The following is a 25,230-nucleotide window of genomic DNA, read 5'->3' as shown; positions in this document are numbered from 1 at the left end:
TGGAGGTGGATGGTTACTGTGGTGGGAGGAACTGTGGCTGCAGTGTCAGTGGTATGGGTGGGAATGGGTAGTGGGGAGGTCCTGGGGGCAATGATGGTTGTGGCTTGCATAGAGGAAGGTGGTTGCTTTGCAGAAGTACAAATGTGGTAATGATAACTAGCAGCAGTGTCACAAAAATGTTTGCACACAGTGTCCACGTGGTATGGAGCTCATTCCTTTTACTGCAATGGTCACCACTTCTGTCGTCCAAGTCCAGGAGTGGTCCCAGTGTGCCCCGCCAGAGTCCCCATCCTTTCACATGGGGCAAAGCTCTAGCACAGGGTAGCCAGAGGGGCAGGACAGTCAGGGGGTGATGTCACTGGCCTTGGGCGCCCATCTCCCATATGGGTCTTTTGTCCCCCAAGTTCAGCAGTGGTTGCAGGGAGCCCCGGCCGGATCCCCATCCCTTCCTGGAGGGGAAAGCTGTAGCGTTGGCCAGGCAGAGATGTAGGATGGTTGTGGTTGATGTGTGTGATTCTGGCCGTCTCTCTGCCTTGTTGGTCAACTGCCCCCAAGTTCACCAGTGGTGCTGGAGCTGTGGCCGAAGCTCTCACACTGAAACTGTCCAAAATGGCATCCATGTGTGATGAATGGTGCACATTCTGTCAGGGTGCCTATATTTAGAGAGCATACAAAGCACACGAGCTGTGGAGTTAATTTCCTCTGTCAGAATAGTCACCCGGGCAAAGTAAAAGTTGCAGCATGTGCAAGTCACCTTACCACCGTGCAGTCCAATCGGTGGCCCACAGGAGCAGAAACTTTCACTGATTTCCATTGTGACAGCAGAACTGTGTCATTGGCATACAGTGACATAGAGTGTTCTTCACCTCTTTCCCAGTGAAGAATGTGTCAATTCTGTAAACTCCTACTGTAATCTCACATGAGAAGTGCATGTCAGATTGGGGGAAGTGTGTGTCTGGGATTGTTGCAAGAGCCATGTGTTCATGTGTTCAAGCAATAGTTGTGCTTATTGGTGAACTGTATGTATGGCTATATTTATGGGGGTTTTCCCGTTTCCATTTCCTAGTGAGGATGAGGGTTGTGTGGATTATCGGCCACTCTTTCATCAAAAGGGCTGCCCGACTTTTCCGAGGGCCAACCGCATCTGGGGCTGGATGGTATGGCCTCGATGTCCATTGGTTTGGGGTTGGAGGGATGCACCTTGACCAACTCAGAGGAGCCATCAGCGGTGCCCAGGCAAAAGGAGATGTCCCCCACCGACCTTATAGTGGTGCACAAGGGAGGAAATGAATTGGCGTCTGTGGGACGGAAAGGGGTACGGGAGTTACTCATGGCGGAACTCGAATGGATTGCACAGTGTTTTCCAAACACTGTGGTGGCCTGGTCCTAGATGATTCCTAGGAGGGATTGGAGAACTCCAGGGAATGCAAGGGCCACCAACACCCCTGGTTGAGGAAACTGAATGGGGAGCTGGCAAGACTAACAAAGGGGAATGACAGAATTAAAACAATCCATCATGGATTCATAAAAGGTGAAGTGATGCTTCACCGAGACGGGGTGCACCTTTCTAAAATAGGCATGGAGCTGTTTATTGCGGACATCCTCACCTTTGCCCAGATGATATGTTGCGGGGGGAGGCCAATAACTGATGGACTTACTCGATTGTGTAAGTGTAATAAACATGTAAGTACTTTTGTTGACAGTGAGACTCCAACTTCCTAGCAATTGCTTTGGGTTCATGGCATGTGAATGTATTCAGTATGTCGGTGCTGCTTATTTGTTTGCTAACCATCACCACTTTCAACAGCCTAATTGCACTTGCTTGCCCTTGCAGTAGTTCCGTCCTTGTGACCTTTCCCCTTCCAACACTGAACCTTACGTGAATGAGCAGGGTTTTTTGTGAAAAGTGTGCTAGCAAATGTCTGGAAGGGTCTGGCATGTACTTTCCTTTTGTTCCCTGTCTGCATCTTGATCGCCTCTGCCTTTTAAACTCACCCAATCACTAATACGTTACATGGTTGCTTCTCAGCACCATTTCCCATGCATCAGCATTTCATGGAGGAGGGGAGGGTGCAATGCACGTTGGCTGTCTCTGAATTGGTACTGTGGGTGCAATCCTCGTCTCCACACGTGTATTTCTGTAATGTATAGTGGAAGAGGACATCTTGCTTAGATTTTGTGTTGTCTTTGTTTTAGGTGCAGGTGTGTTGTAGCTGTCTACCCACTTGTAAGTAAGCAGTGAGCTAGCTGGTCCTTAGCATTTCACGTGAGTGTTTGCAAAATTGTACTCTGTTTTTTGTAGCGTGCTCAGAGTATGTCATGTTGCAGAGGTCTGCTACAGTTTGTGAACAGAGTTTGGACATGTTGGCGTCCTTGTGTCGTGTAGGTTTGTGGCATTGCATAGCACTTACTCTAGGTTCCACACTTTTAGAAGCACACATAGTTATTGTTTCAGTCTTTCTCTGTTCTTTGGGCAGTGAAGGGTTCCATAGCGACAGTAGTCATGGCTTCTCGGCGACGATCACTGTCTTGTGCACAGGCGTTAGCTGCACTGATGGAATCTGGCTCAGAGCATGGCACAGAGGTGGATATGGAATCTGAAACAGATACTGCTTCTGAGGGTCAGCATGAAAGTGATTGGGGAAGTGATTTCTCCATGGATGGTAGTTATTCCTGCTCATCATCTGATGACAAAGAGGTGGAAAGAGTACATGCACCTATTCCCACCCTTCCCACACGCAGGGGACCTGTAAGGGGGAGGGGACAAGCAGGACGTGCAAGGCATGTGCCAGTTACTGTCATGGATGATGAGTCGAAGTGGGTGCCTCCAGCAATGGCTCAGCCTGTTGTGCCCCCTTTCACTGGAATATCAGGGTGCGCAGTAAATACAGATGGGTTTCAGCCTATTGACTTTTTCAACCTTTTTGTTGATGATGGGTTAATTGCAGATATGGTCCAGCAAACCAATTTGTACGCTGCACAGTTCTTGAGGTCAAGGGGTCCCACTCTGAAACCCCATTCCAGAGCAAAAGCATGGGTTCCAACAACCGATCTTGAAATGAGAACATTTTGTGGTCTCGTTCTGCTCATGGGAATATCACTGAAGCCGTCTGTTTCAATGTACTGGTCTACTGTAGCGGTTCATGCAACCCCGTTTTTTCCAGCTACAATGAGTAGGAATCGCTTTCAAGCACTGCTACGTATGTTGCATTTCAATGACAACCCGCAGCATTACCCAGAACTGACCCAAACTTTGATAGGATGTTCAAACTTCAGCCATTTCTGAAGCACTTGACTCAGCGATTTACGGAGGTGTATGTTCCTAGACAGAACATATCCATTGATGGGTCATTGATGTTGTACAAAGGCTGGCTAGTGTTCAAGCAGTTCATTCCTAGCAAGAGAGCACGATATGGGATCAAGTTTTACATGTTGTGTGAAAGTACCACTGGGTATGTCTGCAACATAAGAGTCTACACTGGGAAAGACTCTACCCTAAACCCTCTGGGCTGCCCAGCCCATTTAGGGACAACTGGGAAGATTGTTTGGGATCTTCTCACACCATGGCTCCACAAGGGTCACCATTTGTATGTGGACAATTTCTACACAGGAATTTCACTGTTCAGGGAATTGTTCAATGTGGACACACTGGCATGCGGTACAATGCACTGTAACCGCAACCGCTTCCCCAGAAAACTTGTGTGCAAGAAGTTGGCCAAGGGAGAATGTATGGCATTGCCGCGGGATGAACTGTTGGCAGTAAAATTCTGCCACAAAAGGGAATGTGTACATGCTGAGTACTATTCACGATGAAAGTACTTCAGCAGTCACTGAGCGTGGGCAGACTCAGCAAGTGTGGAAGCCCAACTGCATTCTGGACTACAACAAGTACATGGATGGAGTAGATAAAACCGACCAAGTGCTTGAGTCATAAAAGGCTGAATGCAAGTCGCGCTTCTGGTACAAAAAGTTGGCCACATGCATTATGCATATAGCAATGTTCAATGCTTATGTGGTGTACCGTGCAGCTACTCCACAAAACAACCTGTCCTATTGAACTTTGAAACAGAAATTGTTCAATCACTGACTATGGTCCATGTAGAAATTCCCTCCGTTCCAGAGGTAGAAGATGGGGCCAGATTGCAAGATCGACACTTTGCTGATTTTGTTCCTGCCACAGCAATGAAGACACACCCTTACAGAAGATGTAAGGTGTGTAGTAAACAAGGAGTGAGGAAGGATACTCAGTTGTACTGTCCCCAATGCCCTTCCAATCCAGGCCTCTGCCTACAGCCATGTTTCCTTTTGTATCATACAAAGGAAAAGTATTGGGAGATGGACTGATTTCCGGAAATGGCCATCATCTCTTGAACGGAACCCTTGGGCTCTGATTTCATGCACCTCTTACAAAGGAATGGCACTCCTGCTCCCTGTACTGGAGGTGTACCATCAATGAAAATGCAACAGCATTTCACCTCACGTCACTTAATTTCGCGTGCCTTCACAAGCATTGCTAGTGCTGCTCCCTCCACTGGAGGCCTGCCTTGGAAAGGCACACCACTCCGGTACCTTTCACTTGAGGCCTGCCGTAGATGGAAAGGCTCAGTCTAGCGCCCTCTGCGCGAGGTGTGACTTGCAAAGGAATGCAATTCAGGCTCCTTTCACTGGAGGCGTATCTTGGAAAGGCATGCCACTCCAGCTCCCTCCACTTGAGGCGTTGCTTGGGGAAGTAGCAAACACCACTCTGGTTCTGTCCCCTTTGGGTGTCTTTGCAAGGCATGCTAGTGCAGCTCGCTCCACTTGAGGCCTGCCTTAGAAATAAACATCACTGAAGCTCCCTCCACTTCAGGCGTACAGTGGAATGGAAGGCGATTTCTGCACCTTCCACCTAAGGCTTGCCATGCAAACAAACGCCAGTCCCACTCCATCCACTCGAGGGGCACCTTGGTGAAGATGGGATTACCACTCCAGTTCCCTCCACTCAAGGGGTGTATTTTGGAAATAGTAGACGCCACTTTGGCGCCCTCCCTTGAGGTTGAAATGTACTGAAAGTGGTACTTGGACACCTACATGGCGGCAGTTTCTTGCGTACCTCGTACCACCCTGCCCTCTTTATTGTTTTACTGTAGCTTGTGGTATTTGTGGTGTAGCTGAAATGTCTTCTGTAGGAATGACTTGGATACGATTGGTGTGTGAGTGAGGTATAGAAACATAGAACATGCAGATGTCATTTCTGTGAATGCACTTTCCCAGCACTGCAGAAATGAGTAGCATGTTAGAGGGTGTTAGCTTAGTGTGGGTAAGGTTACACATATGAGTGCTGTAAAAATCTTGCTATGGACATACTTGAAGTTGGTGTGAGAGACAGCGCCTGTAGGCCAGGTAGCCAAGGGAGCCAATGTGCACTTTCTATCAGTGTGCAGATACGATTGTTGGCACATGCCATTTGAATGCAGACAGTTGATGAGCAATTGCTGGAAAATGATGTGAAAGATGTTGCCTGTAGACACAGTTGCATTGTGTGCACACGGACACATGGTACAAGTGTGCAGATAGGCTTGCTCTGGTGCAAATTATTTGGTAGAGGTGTGACTGTTGACATGGATGCCCACTGACTGCAGACACGAAAGGTGTATGAATGGCCAGTGATACGGTGGGTGCCTTGCCGTGGCATCAGTGCTCACAAGGATGTTCCTCCTTGTGCTAAGCACAGAGGCTTGTCCGTGTGCTAAATCCCACCTTGCTTGTCCGTCTACATTGTGACGTGAATGTATGAGAAGTGTGAGCAATGGTGCATGTGAAGGTGCTTACTGACAGCACTTCCCTATGTACTGGGAGCACTAAAGACCACTTGCTGTGTACATGATGTACCCATTCTCACTCAGGTATGACACCCACGCATACTAGGTCTGCCTTTCATTGGGACACCTGTGGGAACGCAGGACAGTAGGCCATGTGGTGCTGGTGACGTGTTTCAGTGGGTGACCAAAGGGAAATGTCTGAAAATTGTGTTTTTTTTGCTAAATTTCAGACTTTGCCGGGGATTGTGGGTAATACATTCTGGCCCAATTGGTGCAAGTCATACCTCTGTGGATTCCCATGGATGTCATCTTTTCAGTAATGCATGGGGGTCCCTGTATTTCTTGTGGGCTGCAACACCACAGGCCTAAATCTGTAGGTTGGCTCCCCAAACCCTTTGGGGGGATAGCAGTGGTTTAGACTTATTTCTCCGCACCCAGGTGGGTGCACCCACACATGTGAGGTACCGTTTTCATCAGGACACCTATGGGAATGCGGGACGGTAGGCCATGTGTTGTTGGGGGTGTGTTTTGATGGGTGAGCCGAGCGAAATCTGCGGAAAATGCATTTTTTACCACATTTTGGACTTTGCAGGGGTGTCTGGGTAATAATTTCTGGGGAGATTTACGCAAATCATACCTCTGCGGATTCCCACAGGTGTCCTCTTTTCGAAAATGCATGGGGTTCCCTGTTTTCCTTGGTGGCTTGGACACCTGAGGCCCATATCTGTATGGTGTGCTCGTCGGCAGACAGTCTGAAATTCCGGTCTGAAAACAGACTTGGGGTTACTTGTGTTTTAGGCTTTCGCCTTGGCGCCCAGGTAGGCCCACACATGTGAGGTACCGTTTTCATCGGGACACCTGTGGGAATGCGGGACAGTAGACCATGTGTTGGTGGGGGCGTGTTTCGATAGGTGAGGCGAGCAAAATGTGCGGAAAATGCGTTTTTTTCCCCACATTTCGGAATTTGCGGGGGTGTCTGGGTAATAAATTCTGGGGCGATTTGCGCAAATCATACCTCTGCGGATTCCCACGGGTGTCCTATTTTCAAAAATGCATGGGGTTCCCTTTTTTCCTTGGTGGCTTGGACACCCAAGGCCCATATCTGTATGGTCTCCGGTCGGCAGAGAGTCTGAAATTCCGATCTGAAAACAGACTTTGGGTTACTTGTGTTTTAGGCTTTCCCCATGGTGCCCAGGTAGGTGCACCCACACATGTGAGGTACCGTTTTCATTGGGACACCTGTGGGAACGTGGGACGGTAGGCCATGTGTTGTTGGGGGTGTGTTTCGATGGGTGAGCAGAGCAAAATGTGCAGAAAATGCGGCTTTTTTGCCCACATTTCGGAATTTGCCGGGGTGTCTGGGTAATACATTCTGGGATGATTTGCGCAAATCATACCTCTGCGGATTCCCACAGGTGTCCTCTTTTTGGAAATGCATGGGGTACCCTGTTTTCCTTGGTGGCTTGGACACCCGAGGCCCATATCTGTATGGTGTGCCGGTCGGCAGAGAGTCTGAAATTCCAGTCTGAAAACAAACCTGGGGTTACGTGTGTTTTAGGCTTTCCCCTTGGAGCCCAGGTAGGTGCACCCACACATGTGAGGTACTGTTTTCATTGGGACACCTGTGGGAACGTGGGACAGTAGGCCATGTTTTGTTGGGGCATGTTTCGATGGGTGAGCCGATCGAAATGTGCAGAAAATGCATTTTTTTCCCCACATTTCAGACTTTGCGGGGGTGTCTGGGTAATACATTCTGGGGCGATTTGCGCAAATCATACCTCTGCAGATTCCCACGCGTGTCCTCTTTTCGGAAATGCATGGGGTTCCCTGTTTTCCTTGGTGGCTTGGACACCCGAGGCCCATATCTGTATGGTGTGTCGGTTGGCAGAGAGTCTGAAATTCCTGTCTGAAAACAGACTTGGGGTTACTTGCGTTTTAGGCTTTCGCCTTGGCGCCCAGGTAGGTGCACCCACACATCTGAGGTACCGTTTTCATTGGGACACCTGTGGAAACGCGGGACGGTAGACCATGTGTTGTTGGGGGTGTTTTTCGATGGGTGAGCTGAGCGAAAAGTGCTGAAAATGCATTTTTTCCCCACATTTTGGACTTTGCAGGGGTGTCTGGGTAATACATTCTGGGGTGATTTGCGCAAATCATACCTCTGCGGATTCCCACGGGTGTCCTCTTTTCGGAAATGCCTGGGGTTCCCTGTTTTCCTTGGTGGCTTGGACACCCGAGGCCCATATCTGTATGGTGTGTCGGTTGGCAGAGAATCTGAAATTCCGGTCTGAAAACAGACTTGGGGTTACTTGTGTTTTAGGCTTTCCCCTTGGCGCCCAGGGAGGTGCACCCACACATGTGAGGTACCGTTTTCATTGAGACACCTGTGGGAACACGGGACGGTAGGCCATGTGTTGTTGGGGGCGTTTTTCAATGGGTGAGCTGAGCGAAAAGTGCGGAAAATGCGTTTTTTTCCCCACATTTCGGACTTTGCAGGGGTGTCTGGGTAATAAATTCTGGGGCGATTTGCACAAATCATACTTCTGCGGATTCCCACGGGTGTCCTCTTTTCGGAAATGCATGGGGTTCCCTGTTTTCCTTGGTGGCTTGGACACCCAAGGCCCATATCTGTATGGTGTGCCGTTCGGCAGAGAGTCTGAAATTCCGGTCTGAAAACAGACTTGGGGTTACTTGTGTTTTAGGCTTTCCCCTTGGCGCCCAGGTAGGTGCACCCACACATGTGAGCTACCGTTTTCATCAGGACACCTGTGGGAACGTGGGACAGTAGGCTATGTGTTGTTGGGGGTGTGTTTCGATGGGTGAGCCGAGCAAAATGTGCGGAAAATGCATTTTTTTCCCCACATTTCGGACTTTGCAGGGTTTCTGGGTAATAAATTGTGGGGCGATTTGTGCAAATCATACCTCTGCGGATTCCCACGGGTGTCCTCGTTTCGGAAATGAATGGGGTTTCCTATTTTCCTTGATGGCTTGGACACCCGAGGCCCATATCTGTATGGTGTGCCGGTCAGCAGAGAGTCTGAAATTCCGGTCTGAAAACAGACTTGGGGTTACTTGTGTTGTAGGCTTTCCCCTGGGCGCCCAGGTAGGTGCACCCACACATGTGACTTACCGTTTTCATCGGGACACCGGTGGGAATGCGGGACGGTAGGCCATGTGTTGTTGGGGCGTGTTTCAATGGGTGAGCCGAGCGAAATGTGCGGAAAATACGTTTTTTTCCCACACATTCCAGAATTTGCGGGGGTTTCTGGGTAATAAATTCTGGGGCGATTTGCGCAAATCATACCTCTGCGGATTCCCATGGGTGTCTTCTTTTCGGAAATGCATGGGGTTTCCTATTTTCCTTGGTGGCTTGGACACCCGAGGCCCATATTTGCATGGTCTGCCGGTCGCCAGAGAGTCTGAAATTCCGGTCTGAAAACAGACTTGGGGTTATTTGTGTTTAGGCTATCCACTTGGCGCCCAGGTAGGTGCACCCACACATTTGAGGTACCATTTTCATCGGGACACCGGTGGGAACGCGTGACGGTAGGCCATGTGTTGTTGGGGGCGTGTTTCGATGGGTGAGCCGAGCGAAATGTGCGGAAAATGCATTTTTTTCCCCACATTTCGGACTTTGCGGGTGTGTCTGGGTAATAAATGCTGGGCCGATTTGCGCAAGTCATACCTCTGCGGATTCCCACGGGTGTCCTCTTTTCGGAAATGCATGAGGTGGCTTTAGCTGAATTTTCAGGGTTTTGCTGCGTTAAGTTCTCACTTTAATGTCCCTACAACTAAAGTTTCTTTCCTTGAAAAAAGATACATTTAAGACTGGAATTGAATGTCTGCATGATGATCAGTAGTGGGATTTATGTAGCTGAGAAAAATTAATGTGGCGGAATAATTTATTATGAATAAATAACATTGTAGTGATTTCCCTGACAAAGCTGGAGAACATCTTGGTTTGAATTGGTTCTTTTTTAAAAAAAATAAATGTTGAATTTTGAGATACACGTCGTCTGTATTCTTGCTCGTAATTGAAAGTTGGCACTATATATCAGGGGGCATGAAACCGATCATGCCACTTTAACTGAACGTATAAATAAACATTTCAAAAGATATTTCTAATGGTCTGAGGCCTAGCATTTATAAAAACACCCTGGTTTCAAGCTACGCATATACACCAGAAATGTCCCAAATCTAATGCAGAATATCAACAATATCAGTGTCCAAACAAGGTGGACCACAATGCACTGGGTCAACACATTTTGTGATCATTAAATATCAGTCTATTCGGTCCATGTTATGCAAAGGAAACGTGCCTCTGCCCGAAGAGTGTATGGACAGTTTATTGGTCCTAATCTATCCAATCGAAGGTCCTGCAACAATATTATCTGATGTTATCTGATATTCACCTGAGCTCCTCTAGTTTCGTTGGACCTCCAGGTCCTAGATTGCATGGGTGATAGTCTTTTTCTGTTGGTATTTAGACCAAAGTATCACACTGCCGAATCTATGGGATCACTGCGCTGCCCGTAATTGCGCTGATGAAACTGTTGACGCCAGTTACGGCACAGCACAGTGATCAGATAGATCACTGTTGCCTGCCTGCCCCTGCTGACAATCCCGCACCCCCACTTACCTTTACTGCAGCGCACTTCTCTGTTCGGCCGCCGACAGCCTTGTTCCCCAGCGGCGTCAGTTCCTTCCACTTACGTGGGGTGGTGATGACGCTGCAGGGTCCTTTTATTTTTTTTTAGGTTCTCCCCCGCTCACACCCCTGCAATCCCCGACCCCCGTTACTGATTCCAAGGAAATCGTAATACACTCTCAACCCCTGCTGTGCTTGGACGCAGTAATGGGGGTCGGGATTTTTGCATGGAGGCTCAGGTGTAGTAACGTGATAGTCGCAGTAATATGGGTGAGATTTTTGTATGGTTTCACACTGCCTCGGGTTGTAATGGATTTCTTGAAAGCTCTAATGCTTAGACCTGGTGGAGAATTCACAGCGAAGATAGATCCAGGATACCTCAACAACTGCTTCAAAATTAATGTTGGTGACGTCCGACAGGTGAAACACTACCTTCTTCAATTTCACAGGAGTTTCAATAATTTAGTGGTTGAATAGAGGGATCATAGGTCGCTTCATGCACCTGCATGGTCCTGCACCATGGCTTTTATTTGCCCGTAGTCACTATATTTGTTTTTCCATTTGGGAAACTGGAAGCACGCTGGTGGCTGTAATGATGGTGATCTCTCCATTTAAGTAATATAGAATGCCCTAACTGTCCTTGAAGGTGTCATGGAACTTTGGCTGGTGGCTGTGATGATGGATGATCTCTCCATTTAAGTAATATAGAATGCCCTAACTGTCCTTGAAGGTGTCATGCAACTTTGGCTGGTGGCTGTGATGACGGATGATCTCTCCATTTAAGTAATATAGAATGCCATAACTGTCCTTGAAGGTGTCATGGAACTTTGGCTGGTGGCTGTGATGACGGATGGTCTCTCCATTTTAGTAATATAGAATGCCCTAACTTTCCTTGAAGGTGTCATGGAACTTTTCCCCAACTGGCTAGCCAGGAGTACAAGAGTGTAAACTATTGTAAAGGTATATTTAGGGTGGAGGCCCTTACTTGAAGGCTCAGCGAAGCTGGTGCTTATCTGCATGAGTCTTTAGCTGCTACCGATTTTCCCATAGTTGAGACAGGGGGCTGAGCACCAGTAACAGCAATATGAAATACTATTTCACTTTGACTGTCCATTATCTCTCGAAAAACAGTACATGTTGAGCCCTCCTCTATAACTTTGAAATGGTCCTGGCAGTTGTAAAGAATCACCTGTGGGCAGTATGGGGTACAGAATCTGGCTGTAGATGATAGATGTGCCCCAGGCACCATTATGGTGACCTGCTCTCAAACCCTGATACTAACCACCCTTTTGTCCTCATCCTACTCGATCGCTCTTCTGATTTTGATACTGTCAACCATGCTTTCCTGATCAAACGACTCCGTGATAACCTAGGTATCACTAATCAGGCCCTGGCCTGGTTAACCTCCTTTCTCTCTGACCGACCCTCCCAGGTCCAACTTGGGTCCTTCCTCTCCTCTATCTCTCTCTACCTGTGGTGTTTTGCAGGGGTCTAATCTTTCTCACTGGCTGTTCAACCAATACCTGGCACCTCTTGCCCACTGCACAGCTGCTCTCTGCTCCAACTTTCAGTGATATGCAGATGACACTCACCTCGCATTCAGGCTCCCCTCAGCTGCCTCTTCTCCCTCTCTCATCCCGGATTGTCTGTCTGCAATTCAGGATTGGTGTGCCACCAATGATCTCTGCCTTAATGCCAGTAAGACAGAGATCCTCCTCATCGACTCACCAGCACATTCCTTTCCTGTCACTCTCTGACCGCCCACTCTGGGCCCTATTCCTGCTCCCACCTATGAGGCTAAGAACCTCGGGGTCATCTTGGACTCAACACTCTCCTTTTCTCCTCACATCTCTGATGTCTCTAAGAAGTCTAACTACCACATGCACCTCTTCAGAGGTATTCTTCCTTTCCTCACTTTCCCCCAGAAGCTCACTGTCTCCAGAGCTCTGGTTCTCTCTAGGCTGGACTATTGCAACAGCCTCTTTTTAAATCTGCCGTCCTCTACAAATCATCCAGAACAGGAATGCAAGACTTGTCCTTGTCCTCAAGACCAGGGATTATATCTCTCCAGATCTGAAATCTCTCCATTGGCTCCCAGTGGCAGCAAGGATCAAGTTCAAGACCCTCGGTATTTATTGTCCGCAAGGCTTTCTGGGGCCTGGGACCGCAATACCTCTCACTCACTATGCAGAAATATCTTCCTACTTGAGATCTTCGCTCCTCCACCTCCAACACCCTGAGGGTAAGTCGCTTCACCAAGCAACGTGTTGGGGGCAGATCTCTTTCTTTGGCTTGTGCCTCCATCTGGAACAGTCTCTCTGCCTATCTGAAACATTTGCAGAACCATCTCTGGTTCCGGAAGCACCTCAAGAGCTTCCTCTGTGCTTCTGCCTTCTCTCTTCCTCTCCCCTGCTGATCTCTCCCCTGCTGATCTCCTGTTTGATACATGCAGTGGTCACCTAGCTACCCTCTGAATTCGGGGCGAGGTCCTTTGCCCATCCAGCTGCATACCTGCACTGCCTCCTGGCAACCCCTGCACTTGTGGTCGGTATCTGTAACCTTACAGTCCCCTTTCCTTCATTTATTAGACACATGTTGTCTACAATTCTAACACCCGCACTTTCCACCTGTTGGCTGCACTACTTTTTGTGTTGATTCACAACATGGGAGATGACACCACAGCAATGCCCCAGAGGCAACAAGACCAAAACCCCAACACAAGTAAATGCCTAAACACAATGAAAGGGACTTTGATGCAGCCTTTTCAACCTTTTAGACCCCAAACAGGACTCCACTGGGAGCTCTGGATCCAGCAATTCGAGCTAAGCATCAAAGCAGGCGACTTCACCAGCGAGGAGAAGAAAAGAAGCTTCCTCATGCTCAACCTAGGAACCATGGCCCTCCAACTGTTTGAGGCTCTCCCAAACAGAGGTACGGAGGATGACTATGAGACGGTGAAAGACATCCTCACTAGGAAGCTCAAACCCGAGATCAGCCCTGATTTTGAAAGGTTCAAAATTGAGCCATGGTAGGCAACGCCCGCAGGAAGGCATTGACAACTTCCACAGCAGACTACGAGAAATGGCCATCAGCTGTGATTTTCCAAACAAAGAATTTTCTTTGAGGTAACAGGTAATTCATGGCCAATCCTCAGAAAAACTCAGAACATCTATCCCATCAGAGACCAACCTCCCGCTCGACACCATCTTGTCCATCGGACGACTAAAGGAAAGAACAGACGAACACGTGTCCGAGATGGAGCAAATAATCAGCCGCTTGCCTCTGGACTCGGAAATGTCCCGCAACAGCCTGACAACTGTTAATGCCCTACGGCAACACAAGCCCCAACAAGGGCTATCAGCAACAGAAACGAAGAGCTGCCTGTGGTGTGGTGGACAGCCACACAAGGGAGAACCTTGCCCGGCATACAGCACAACCTGAAACAAATGCGGCAAGGTAAACCACTACACCTCGGTGTGCAGGAGCTCCCAGAGACCCAAAGATCAGAGAAATACCCAGGACTGGAGGAAGGACACAAGACAACTTGACACACCACCAGGCCAGCCAGAGCAGCAGGACCGCTGACAGTGGAGAAAACCAGCAAGACCCGAGAAACCAGAAAAGGTCGAGCCCAGAGCAATAGAAGGAGAAGACACTGACAGTGGGCCTCATTACGACCCAGGCGGTAAGGGGTTTACGGCAGCGTAAACAGCGCCGACCCTTACCGCCTGAGTACGAGGTCCCTTAGCGCCATGGAGCTTTTAACACCTGCTTTTAGCAGGTGTTAAAATCCATGGCGCTAAGGGACCATGGAGTTAATTACGCCACCGTAATTTACGGTGGCGTAATTAACGCCTTCCCCACTCCCATTATGCCCTATGGGGCAAAAATGGGAATGGGGAAGGGTAAATGGGGATTGGGGACTTACCGCCCCGCCAAGGTCGGAATGGGGCGGTAAGTCCGCCAACCACCATGGCGTAAACATAGTTTACGCCATGGTGGTAAAGTCACGGCCCAGGCGGTAACTTACCGCCTGGGTCGTAATGAGGCCCAGTGACAGCAGCAATGACAGACAGTCAAGCAAAGAACAGTCCCCAAACAATGCGAACAGGCAATGAGACACGCAGCGGGAAAAGGTCCATATGAAATCAGCAGTCAATCCCAGACATGGCAAGCAAGCCACTGACAGCAAATCTCATCGCAGCTGCATCGTGACAGTAGGAGATATCCCTGTGAGGATGATGATCGACACAGGGGCCACGGTAAATGTCATGCCAACCACCAGGTATGACAAGCTTGATCCTAAACCCCCCCTTCGGCAGAGACCCGTACTGCTGTATGCCTACGGCTGCAAAAAGCCACTCCCCATAGTGGGGTATTTTAAGGCAGATCCCACACACCACAGGTAAAACTGCAAAACTTGTATTCATTGCTGTGGATGCCGGAATAGAGACCCTGCTCAGCTGCCCGACAGCAGAACGACTGGCACTCATACAGTTCAATTATGCCATCCAGTCCAAGGAGATTGATCAACTGTTAGCAAAGCACAAGAAACTGTTCAAGGGCATTGGATGCCTCAAAGAAAGGTCAGTAAAACTCCACATTTAACCCACAATAGAGCCACAAGCGCTATGGCATAGGAGAGTACCTTTCCACATGAGGGAAGCGGTCGAAGCAGAGCTAAACAAACCTGAAGACCTGTGGATCATTGAAAAGACCACTGGGCCAATCCCTTGGGTATCACCCATGGTAGCAACGGTGAAACCAAGACAGCCCTAGGTGGTGCGCATATGCATCTACATGTACCTAGCGAAAGCAGCGATAGGGAGAGAAAGACACATAACACTGACAATAGATGAGCTGATTGTGGATCTGACTGGCGCCACCGTCTTCAGCAAACTTGACCTATGGTCAGGTTACCATCAAATTCGTCTGGCGAAAGAATCACACTACATTATGACATTTTCTTCACATCTAGGGCTACGAAGGTACCACCACCGTAACTTTGGCATATCGTCGGCTGCTGAAGTTTTCCAACATGAGATACGCAAGGTACTACAGGATCTTTCAGGAGTCACAAATGTCAGCAATGACATATTGGTCTATGGCAAAACCGAAAAAGAACATAACAATCGGTTAGCAGCTACCTTACAGAGGCTAGAAGAGTTGGGTTTAACGCTACACAAAGAAAAGTGTGAATTTGGGAAGTCCACACTGAGATTTTTCAGCTACGTCTTCAACGAGAAGGGTGTGTCACCCGACCCAAGGAAAGTTCAAGACATAAAAAACGTGCAAGCCCTGACCACAGCAACAGAGGTCAGGAGTTTTCTGGGGATGGCGACATATTGTGGTAGATTCATCCCCGACCTGGCCACCATCGCCACTCCTCCACGAGAGCTCACGAAAACAAACACAACATGGGGGTGGGGAGAAACACTGGAAAAAAGCCTTCCAGAGAATCAACAACTCTCTCTCCAGTGATGGCAGCATGCCATTTTTCGGCACAATGTGTAACACAGAACTACTTGTGGATGCCAGCCTCGTAGGGCTCGGAGCAGTACTCACTCAAACAGACATGGATGGAACAGTAGTTCCCATTGCATTTGTGAGCAGAGTGCTCACCCCGACTGAACAGAACTATGTTCACATTGAAAAAGAGGCACTGGCAATCCTATGGGGATGCAAGCACTTCCGGGTGTACATCCTGGGACATCCTGTAAAAGTGCTGACGGACCACAAGCCGCTGGTCCCCATATTCAAAGGGTCAGCTCCACATCCCCAACTAGGATTTAACGCTGGATGCTCCAGCCGCAACAATTTTATCTTGAGGTACAGTATCGGGCTGGAACCGACAAACCAGCAGATTTCTTGTTGCAACACCCCCAGCTTGCTACCGCCTCAGAGAGAGAAGCAGCCAAGGAGACCGAAGATCATGTGTGCCAAGTTATAGCATGTGCCAAGCCCAAAACCATGAAAATCGAGGAAATCACAGAGGAGACCGATAAAGATCCCTGCCTCCAACTAGTAAAGAAAGCAATCCTGACAGGAGAATGGAAAATGTTCCTCACAGCAGTCACACAGAAGACGCCCCATGCACAAGAAATGATACAAGCATTGTTTGGAATATGCCATGAACTGTCTATGTCGCTTGAAGGCCTCATCCTTAAAGGACACCGCATAATACTGCCAACCACTCTCCACGAGAGAGCTCTCAAAGTTGCACATGAAAGCCACCAATGAATGGTAAAGACACAGGCCTTCCTCAAATCCCGTGTTCGGATGCCAAACATACAACAGAAGGTCATGCGCCTCATTGAAACCTGAACAGCATGCCTGGCGACACGACGGCCAGAACCCCCTGAACCTATTGCCTGTTCCCCGAGAAGCGAACGCTGCTGGGACGCTATAAGCATCAATTTTTGCACCATTGCCAATGAGGCATAGTTATTGGTGGCCCCGACGAGTACACCCAATAACCCGAAGAGAAGTCAGTGCACTCAACAGATGCTGCATCAGTGACTACTGCGCTAGAGAAGATGTTCACAATTCATGGCATTCCTAACTCCATAAGAAGTGACAACAGCTCACCCTTCACAAGCAAGGACTTTAAGCAATTCGTTGACAGCCTAGGAATCAAGTACCACCACGTCACCCCGTACTGGCCTCAAGAAAACGGGATGCCAAGAGGTTCATGGCCTCCATCAACAAAACAGCGAGGATTGCAAAAGACAAGGGATGCGCTACCCGAACGTTACAGGTTCCTCCAGTCATACCGGCAAACACTGCATTCGGCAACCCAAGTGAGCCCTGTAGCCTTGATGTTTGGGGTACCAATTGTGCCAAGCCTACCACTACACTCCTCGTAGAAGCCACCACCAGTGGACCTCGAACTAATGGAACGCTGAAGACAGGAACATAATGCCAAAGAAGATAAAGTCCAGAGAGCAACCCCAACTGACCTCCAAGTAGGGGACACTGTACTTGTGAGGAACCGAATGCAACAAGGGAAGATGACCCTCGCATATGAGTCTCTCCCCTGGACAATCACTTACAGAGAACATGGACTTGCCACCACCACACGAGGGCTCAAGAAAGTGACCAGAAATGTATCTCACTTCCAATGGACCCCTCCAGCCCTATGGGAAGAATCTCCATGAAACCGAGAACCTGCATGAGCTAGCCCCTCAGGGACAAGAAGGGCATCACCCGAAAAAGAACAAGAGGATAATCCCCACCAACTGGAGGACAACCCACACCAAGAACACCTAACACCAAGGGAGAAGGAAAAGTGCCCGTCCAGAACACTCACTCCACATCGAGAACGAAGTGAACGATATTCGCTCCGGAGAAGGCTAGTACCATCCACCCGACTTCAACGGTATATCCCGAATGTAATCTACACCCGTGTCCAAGGATGATCGCCTGTGTGGGGTGAACACTATCAAGAAATAAAGACATTGTTGTTTGTTTGTTCTGTTTATCTACTCACATGGACAAATGAATAAAGGTGTGGGAAAAGCCAGCAAAGTGCAGTCTCCCACTCTGACACCAGAGCGAACGTGTCAGCGTCCGTTTGTTCGACGCTTGTCTGCACAGCGCCCCTCCCACCTGACAGGACCGGCCTCCGAGCTGGGCCTCAACATCACACTCAGTATCTTCTTGACCATTGTTTACGAGTTGAGCAGGGATTCTGAGGTACTGTGCAGCTGCACAGGCATACCACACCTCATGCATGTCCTGGGTGTAAGGACTCACTGTTGACAGGTAAGGGCCTATATCCGCATGCCTCGTTTCAGTCAGTCATCTTGTGTACTTCTGGTTGCGAGCGTGGGATGCCCCAGCATGTTCTCATTGCAATGGTGGTCTGCTGTGAAACCCAACTGGTAAAGCTGGAGCTGGGGCACTGGACTCAGTACCTTAGCAATAGTACCTGGGGAACCTTGTCCTAAGGATACCCTGTCCTCTCCACTGTGCACAAAAAAGGCAGTGCCTGGGCTCGCCATGGTACTACTTGGTATTGTCACTTACCCAGTGGGGTCAGTGTGATGTGTACAGGAATCCAGGGGCCCACCAAGCAGACCCCAAAGCTCATGTCTAGCGGGCAGGTAGAAACATGTGGATTGTGGGAGCTAGTGAGGAGTTAAACTACCACACACAAGAAGTGAGAGTAACAAAAACATAAAAAGAGGATAGGCTCCTGTCTGATGGATGGGCCACCTCTCAGTTAATTAATGTGAAGTAAGAGGGGTGTGGGCGTAATTCTTTTTCTCACCCGTATGGGTACTTTCATTTTTATACTGCACAGAAAGGTGTGTCTCTTAATTGAGGTTTTGATACCTAGAGAGTCTGTATAATTATGTTTACTGGCTCTCATGTTAATTTGTATTTTTTAAAATGTGCACATTGGGCAAAACATCATGACATTACTACCATTGTCCCTAATTTTGGCTTTAAATTGGTATTCAGTCTAAGGTCATCTGAATTGTAAATATCTGACTGAATACTGGAAGCCATTGGAAGCCAGACACATGCTGCCGTATGTCCAGTGTGGGCTACGAGGTGAGTTACCCCTGTGTACTTTAGAAGCAAAGAGTAAGTGCTCGGAACAATTTTCTTTTTGCTGCTTTCCTCCCGTAGACTTCTATGGGACATCCTTTGTTTGTGCTTTGTTTGGACTCCCGACCTGCCCTTTTGGAAGTAAGTAAAGCCTCATGCTTTACTTCCCTTGTCAGTTTACTCATTCTTATGCGGAAACAGATTAGTCCATGAGACTATCAGTACTATGATACTAAGTCTCTCTTTGTGAATTATTTCTATTGCTAAACAATTGCACCCACCACCATAAAGTGAAGTGTGGCTAGGATACTTTGTATCCTTATAACGTTTTCTTTAATGTCTTTTTGGTTACTTTTACGAGTTGCCTAGGAGAGCTGGTGGCATCAGATATTTTTCTTCTGGGTTTTTGTAATTTTACTTGTGCACTTTTGCATTTATCATTTACACCAAAGGCTAATACGCGTGGCTAGCACTCTAAGATGGGTGTGCCAAAGGTTTTCGGTTCTCTTTTGGCCATACTATTCTTTGGCCTTCTACCTCCATCACAGGCCAGGAAATACAATATATGAAAGGCCTTTTCTCTGGGAAAGCTGCAGCCTTCATGGGCAAAGGGGAGGTTTGTGCGTGAGCCTGTGTGTGGCCTGGGACAGTCTGGTCCTAGTGCACATCCTGGTGCCTGAATGTCTGTTGCTTGGCATATGTTATCCATGATTGGATTCCCACTGCCAGCTTTAATGGTTCTGATCGTTACCATTGGTGGGCTTGGACAAGCTTACAGCCCAAATCTTGGATAAAAGGAGGGCTCCTGCAGCCATTCGACAGAACATCATTGGAGCTAAGTCATCTATGAAGAAGAGCATACTATTTACAACCCAAGGATGATCGTTGCAGCTGACCAGCACTGACACCAGTAAAGTCCCAGTGAATCCTTGCTACTCTGCTGATCTCAAGAAGACGCCCAGTGGTGCTTGACACTTAGATCTACCGATCTGGTAAAAACTAGTCTCAAACCCTGCTCAAGGATCCATGCCTTCTAAGCATTCGGAAGTGTCCCTTGAGCAACCAATGTACTACCAGCTCTATCCTGGGCTACCTAACTAAAGTTGTAGCAGTTCAAAGAGCATCCTTAGAACTTGGAGGATCTTCAACTATTGTGACAAGATACCTGCTCCTGCATTTTCAGGCTTCTTGCATCAATAGTGATGGGCCTGCTTCTTCGTTCTTCCACTAGACTGCCTGTCCCCGCCCTATTGTGGTGACTCATGGTGCAACGCATCTTCTTCATTACCTGCAAATGTCCTTGGGTGATCTTCCCCACAGGCATCTTCATATTATCTTTGTTTAGGTGTTCTTCTGGAAGCTGTCTGGAACTGATTTTCACATCCGAAAGTGACCTCTGCACCTGCCACCTCTAGGCTTACTTCGGCGGAACCAAGCAATGAAGACTGTGTCCCCAACAGAATCTGAAACCTGAGCAGTGGTCTCTAGAGAAATCGGTGTCAGATGGGTAAGTTTACAAACCTGTTTCTGTCTCCTACTGTCTCCTACTCTTCTCCATAGGATTACATGAGCGTACAGTCCTGTCCCTAAATCATTATTTCCTGACTTTGATCGGAGGAGGCCAGGTCAAGGAACCATTACTGGTTCTAGTCTAGTGACAGGGATTGAGTGAATGTATCTACCTGAACTTTACTTAACTATTTGACATTTTTAATGCTAACCACTGCCATCGTCAATCTCTTAATAAACCTACCTGTGAAGTTTAACTTTGGAACTGGTGATGTGTTTTTAAATATTAGTGAGAGAGACTTACTTTGGCAACACCTGTGGCTATATCTCGACTGCTTCAGGCTGACTCTGTGTGTATTTTGAAACACTAGTGAGAGAGACATACTTTGACAAGAGGTGAACTACGGCATCCAGTATCCCTGTGCAGGCAGGAGGAGTGACAGAGCAGACCCACCTCTTACAGTCAGCACCTGGGGCTATATCTTGACTGCTTCATGCTGAAGCAGCGCGTGTGCAGAGCGGCAGTGACGCATGTGAATAGCATCGCCGTCACACTGTCGACCGATGGGATGGTGGATGGAGTGGAGGCTGGAGCGACATCAATGGATCCCTGTGTGGAAGTGTCCATCAGGAGCACCTGTTAACCAAGATCTGGCCAGCAGTGTGTTGACTCTTTTTTTTCCTAGAGGAGATATGCCCCCAACCAGAGTGGCGAGTGAGACAACGGCAAAGGGAATGCTTGCATTGAAGACTGGAGGTGGGCAGTGTAATGTGTCCAAACTGAAGGATAATAGTACAATTACTGGATTTGTTTCCACTAAAGAAGAAGCCAGAGGCATGTCTGAATTGGCAATGCACATTAATATCTATTTGGCTTGCTAAGGCATGCACATGACTTAAACAATCGTGTCGGTACTGCAAGAGTCGAATGGCACCCGCTGATGAAATACGTACCCACTAGCGAGTCTAGTGAACTAATTCTACATGTTTCGGGGCAGGTCGTGGAGAAGAGTGACACGGTTGAAGGGCTGGAAGGGAGTGACAGAAATGTAGCAGAAGAGGCTGCAAGAGTGGACTAAGAACTGCAACGTGACACAAACCTGGAAAAATCAGTTAACATGGATAAAGGTCTGAATCACTAGCCTGAGCTACCCGTGATGAATTCAACCGGTGTTGACATGGTTGAGGATAATGGATTTAAATGTAATAACGTAGCAGTGGAATCGAGTGAAAGGCAGCTCAATCAACAGTACACCCATAAGCTTGAACACCAAGTCCATGCAAAAAGGTTGAGCAAAAGTAGTTCACTGGAGTCTGAGCCGCAGTGAAACAGCAAACATGCCTTATTACATGATTCAGTTGCATCATTATGTTTGAACATTGCATTACAAGTGCAGGACTTTTTTCTAACATCCCTATTGAAACCTTTCTAAAGCCGTTATAAGGAGGTAACGACACATCGTCAGGTCTTAAATAATAGTATAATGCATCTAGGGATTAGAGCAAAAATTACAAACCCGGCCCGTCCATATGATGTAATCTTGAGTTTGGGATTGAAGGAGGGCCAATTAGAGGGCTCCCGGGAAATGTCCTAGGCGAACTCCACAGACAGTATCCAATGCCAGATCTTCTACTGACCAGGTCATCAATGTGCCTAGACCCATAACTGTTTTGAGGATGTATAATCCAGAGTTATCTATTACATTAGTCACAAAGGAAGTGGAGAAACTGTTGGAAGGAGATTAATCTTTGATAGAAATCTTGAAGGAAGCTAGGAAAGATCTATTTGAATGTAAGCACTACATCGAACTATAGATAAAAAAAAAAAAAAGCCTGGTAAACAAGGCAGAATGAAACAAAGGCATGTGGAATTCCTTGCAAAACAAAAGAGAAAATGATTAGGCAATAAAGCCTGCATGGAGTAGATCACCTTGGATAAAGTGGTTCATTTAGATGAAGATGATGACATTACTGCTGCAAGAAAGAGGAAAAGTTGAATCTGCTGCCAATGGAAATTCACTGATTAAGGGTAAGGTGTGCTCCAATCGGAAAGAGGGGAATATCACCCCAAGTCACGGGTTGTTAAGCTCCCTCCCAATAGGGGGACACATAAGAAGGATGTGATGCGAAGTAGCCTCAATGAAGTTGCTCCTAGTGGAGCATATAAGGACATCAGAGAATTGTTTCCGCCATTTAGTGGCAGCTCAGTTTGCCCAACACCATTCAAAGACAGCGTACAATACTCCACCTCTTTGTAGGGCAACAGTAAATCAAATTGTCGAGAACATTAGCATGCTTGGGGGCTAGATATTCTGTTTGTATTGTATTGTATTGTAATGTATTGTATTGTATTGTAATTGTCATTTGTATAGCAGCAATTTTACCATTATTTTAGTTTCAATGCGCTGTTAGCAGGAACGCCCTCGACGAATGAGGTTCAGAGTGTTGAAGGTCATGGGACACGATTATGATGCGTATGTGCAGTTGGCGGAAAAGGCTTAGCAGAGCTGGCCAGTCTCTGGTAGAAAAGCAACCCACGTAGTCAGGCATGTGTATGGGTGCTGAGAAGAGTAGGGGTGGTGCCAGTGCCTGAATGTATTCTAGGACTGTTCTGCAATCTGCTGTCATGAGGTGTTGAGGCATATTCGGGAGTAAGTAGGTGGAGAATTTATGTGAACAGCACAACCACATGTTTTGTCGTAGTCCTTGCTGTATACTGATGTGGGGTTAGCCATGCTTGTGGCCAGTGGAGTTGTGTATTATATGTACCTTTCTGTCACTAGAGGCACTTTGATGTTAGGCCACCCGCTCAGGTATTTGGCTTTTGCAGTTGTGACAGAAACGGTTAGTAACAACAACAGTCTATGTTCCAACTAATCACCACAGGAGGCCAGATTATTCTATGTGGGTTAAGTGTTCGATTGCAGCGGAGGTTGTGTTGGTTCTTTCACACCACTGTGCTTATACTAGTATTGTTGTGGTTAACTCTTTTTCTGTTGGTTTGTCTGGTGCAGTTGTTCATCAATCCTGTGACATTGTATATGAGAGTGCTCTGAATCAGCTGGTGGCGCTTGAGGGAAGGCGGGGTTGTGATAGGTGTATGAACAGTAGGTGAAAATAGGATTTCTTCCTTGGCCTTAATGAAGACAACAGAACAGCACAGCTGAAGTGAAGAACCCAGTGGTTTGGGGCTGCAACTTCATGTTGATAGAGGGAGTCTCAGCAATAGTAGAGCCCACAGTGTCAATAGACAACACCGGTAGCAATGGCCAATTATGGAAAGTATGGATATGAAACAAGGGCTGCACACTAAAAGCCTATTTCGTAAAGTCCGCCAATGTACTCTTAACCATAGGGCCATGCTGGCATGTATGCATCTTCTTTACCTACGCAGACTGATCAATTCAAGTGACATCAGAATTGTGGAACAGCTCAGAGAAGAGAATATGGCTAAACTGTATACCTCTACTCCGAAATAGTTAAAACAATGGTTCTGATGCACAGAGGGGAGTTTCACAAAAAGGACTACGACTGTAGCCAAGCTGAATCAGTTCACAGATGCCCACGATCAAGTAAGGCTTTAACAGAATCAAACAGAAGACTGTTAGATCGGATGAAGGACAACTTGCTGGTGAAGGCTGCAAAAAAGGTACAAGAGCCAGCTGAAAGGCACCTCAATCGAAGTTCGCCTACGAAAACTGGACTTGTTTGGCAGGGGTGCTACAGGCAAAGATTTTCACAAGACCCCAATAGTGAGACACAAGTGCTCTCTTGGAATACCTGGGGGCACTCTCACTATGCAGATAAGGATGGATCTTGGTATCAACTAGAGAATATTGATATTGTGATGCTACAGGAGACTCGGTCAGCTGACTCCCTATTATGCAATGGCAGAAATCATTGTCAAAGCTATGCCCTACAAGGGAAGTTAGGGCGTCCTGGAGGTGGGGGAGCTTCTGATAAGCATCAGGAGTAATTTATCAACACAGAATATCTTGAACCACACAAATGTACTGGCAGTTATAATAAAGGGTACATGGATTGGAGATTATGAGGATGCCATAGTCAACAATATATATGACCATTCCGATATATAACAAGCTCTAAAGACTTTATGACACTGATTGAAGCTATCATTGAGGGATAGTGTAACAAAAACATACCTATATTAATTATGGGGGACCTCAATGCAAAGGTTGCAGCTGAATTGGAGTCCCAGATGGAAATGGCTTTGGGAATACCACCGGCACAACTCAAACAAAAGCAAAGGAACGCTAAGGGGACTAAATGGCATAATTCTTTCATGGAACATATTTTTGTAATGATTAAAGGTTGATGCCAGGGAGATCTTCACTAGAGCTACATAATACAGCCCGACTAGCAATGACTATTGTTTTGTGCAAGCATGTCCTTTTAATTTCATCCAGAGCCTTGAAATTGGGGCTAGAGAGTAGGGTGAACCCTCACCCTTATTATTGACATGTGATCAATGAATAGAACACAAATCAGCACTGATTACATTGGAAAATTGGAAATTATTTAAGGCGCCAATAGAATCCAATAGCAACTGCACAAACAAGAGGAAGCGGTTAATAGCTTTAATCTAATTAGCACCAATTTGCTAACTACGGCAGGCTCTTGTGTTCAAGGCCTCCCCCACCTGAATCTGTGAGTGGTGTCATGAGGATGTCAGAATGGAAATTAGATACTGTAGAG

Source organism: Ambystoma mexicanum, chromosome 10 (assembly GCF_040938575.1).
Source record: "Ambystoma mexicanum isolate Mex_15411 chromosome 10, UKY_AmexF1_1, whole genome shotgun sequence".
NCBI lineage: Eukaryota > Metazoa > Chordata > Amphibia > Caudata > Ambystomatidae > Ambystoma > Ambystoma mexicanum.
This window is presented reverse-complemented; position numbering follows the sequence as displayed.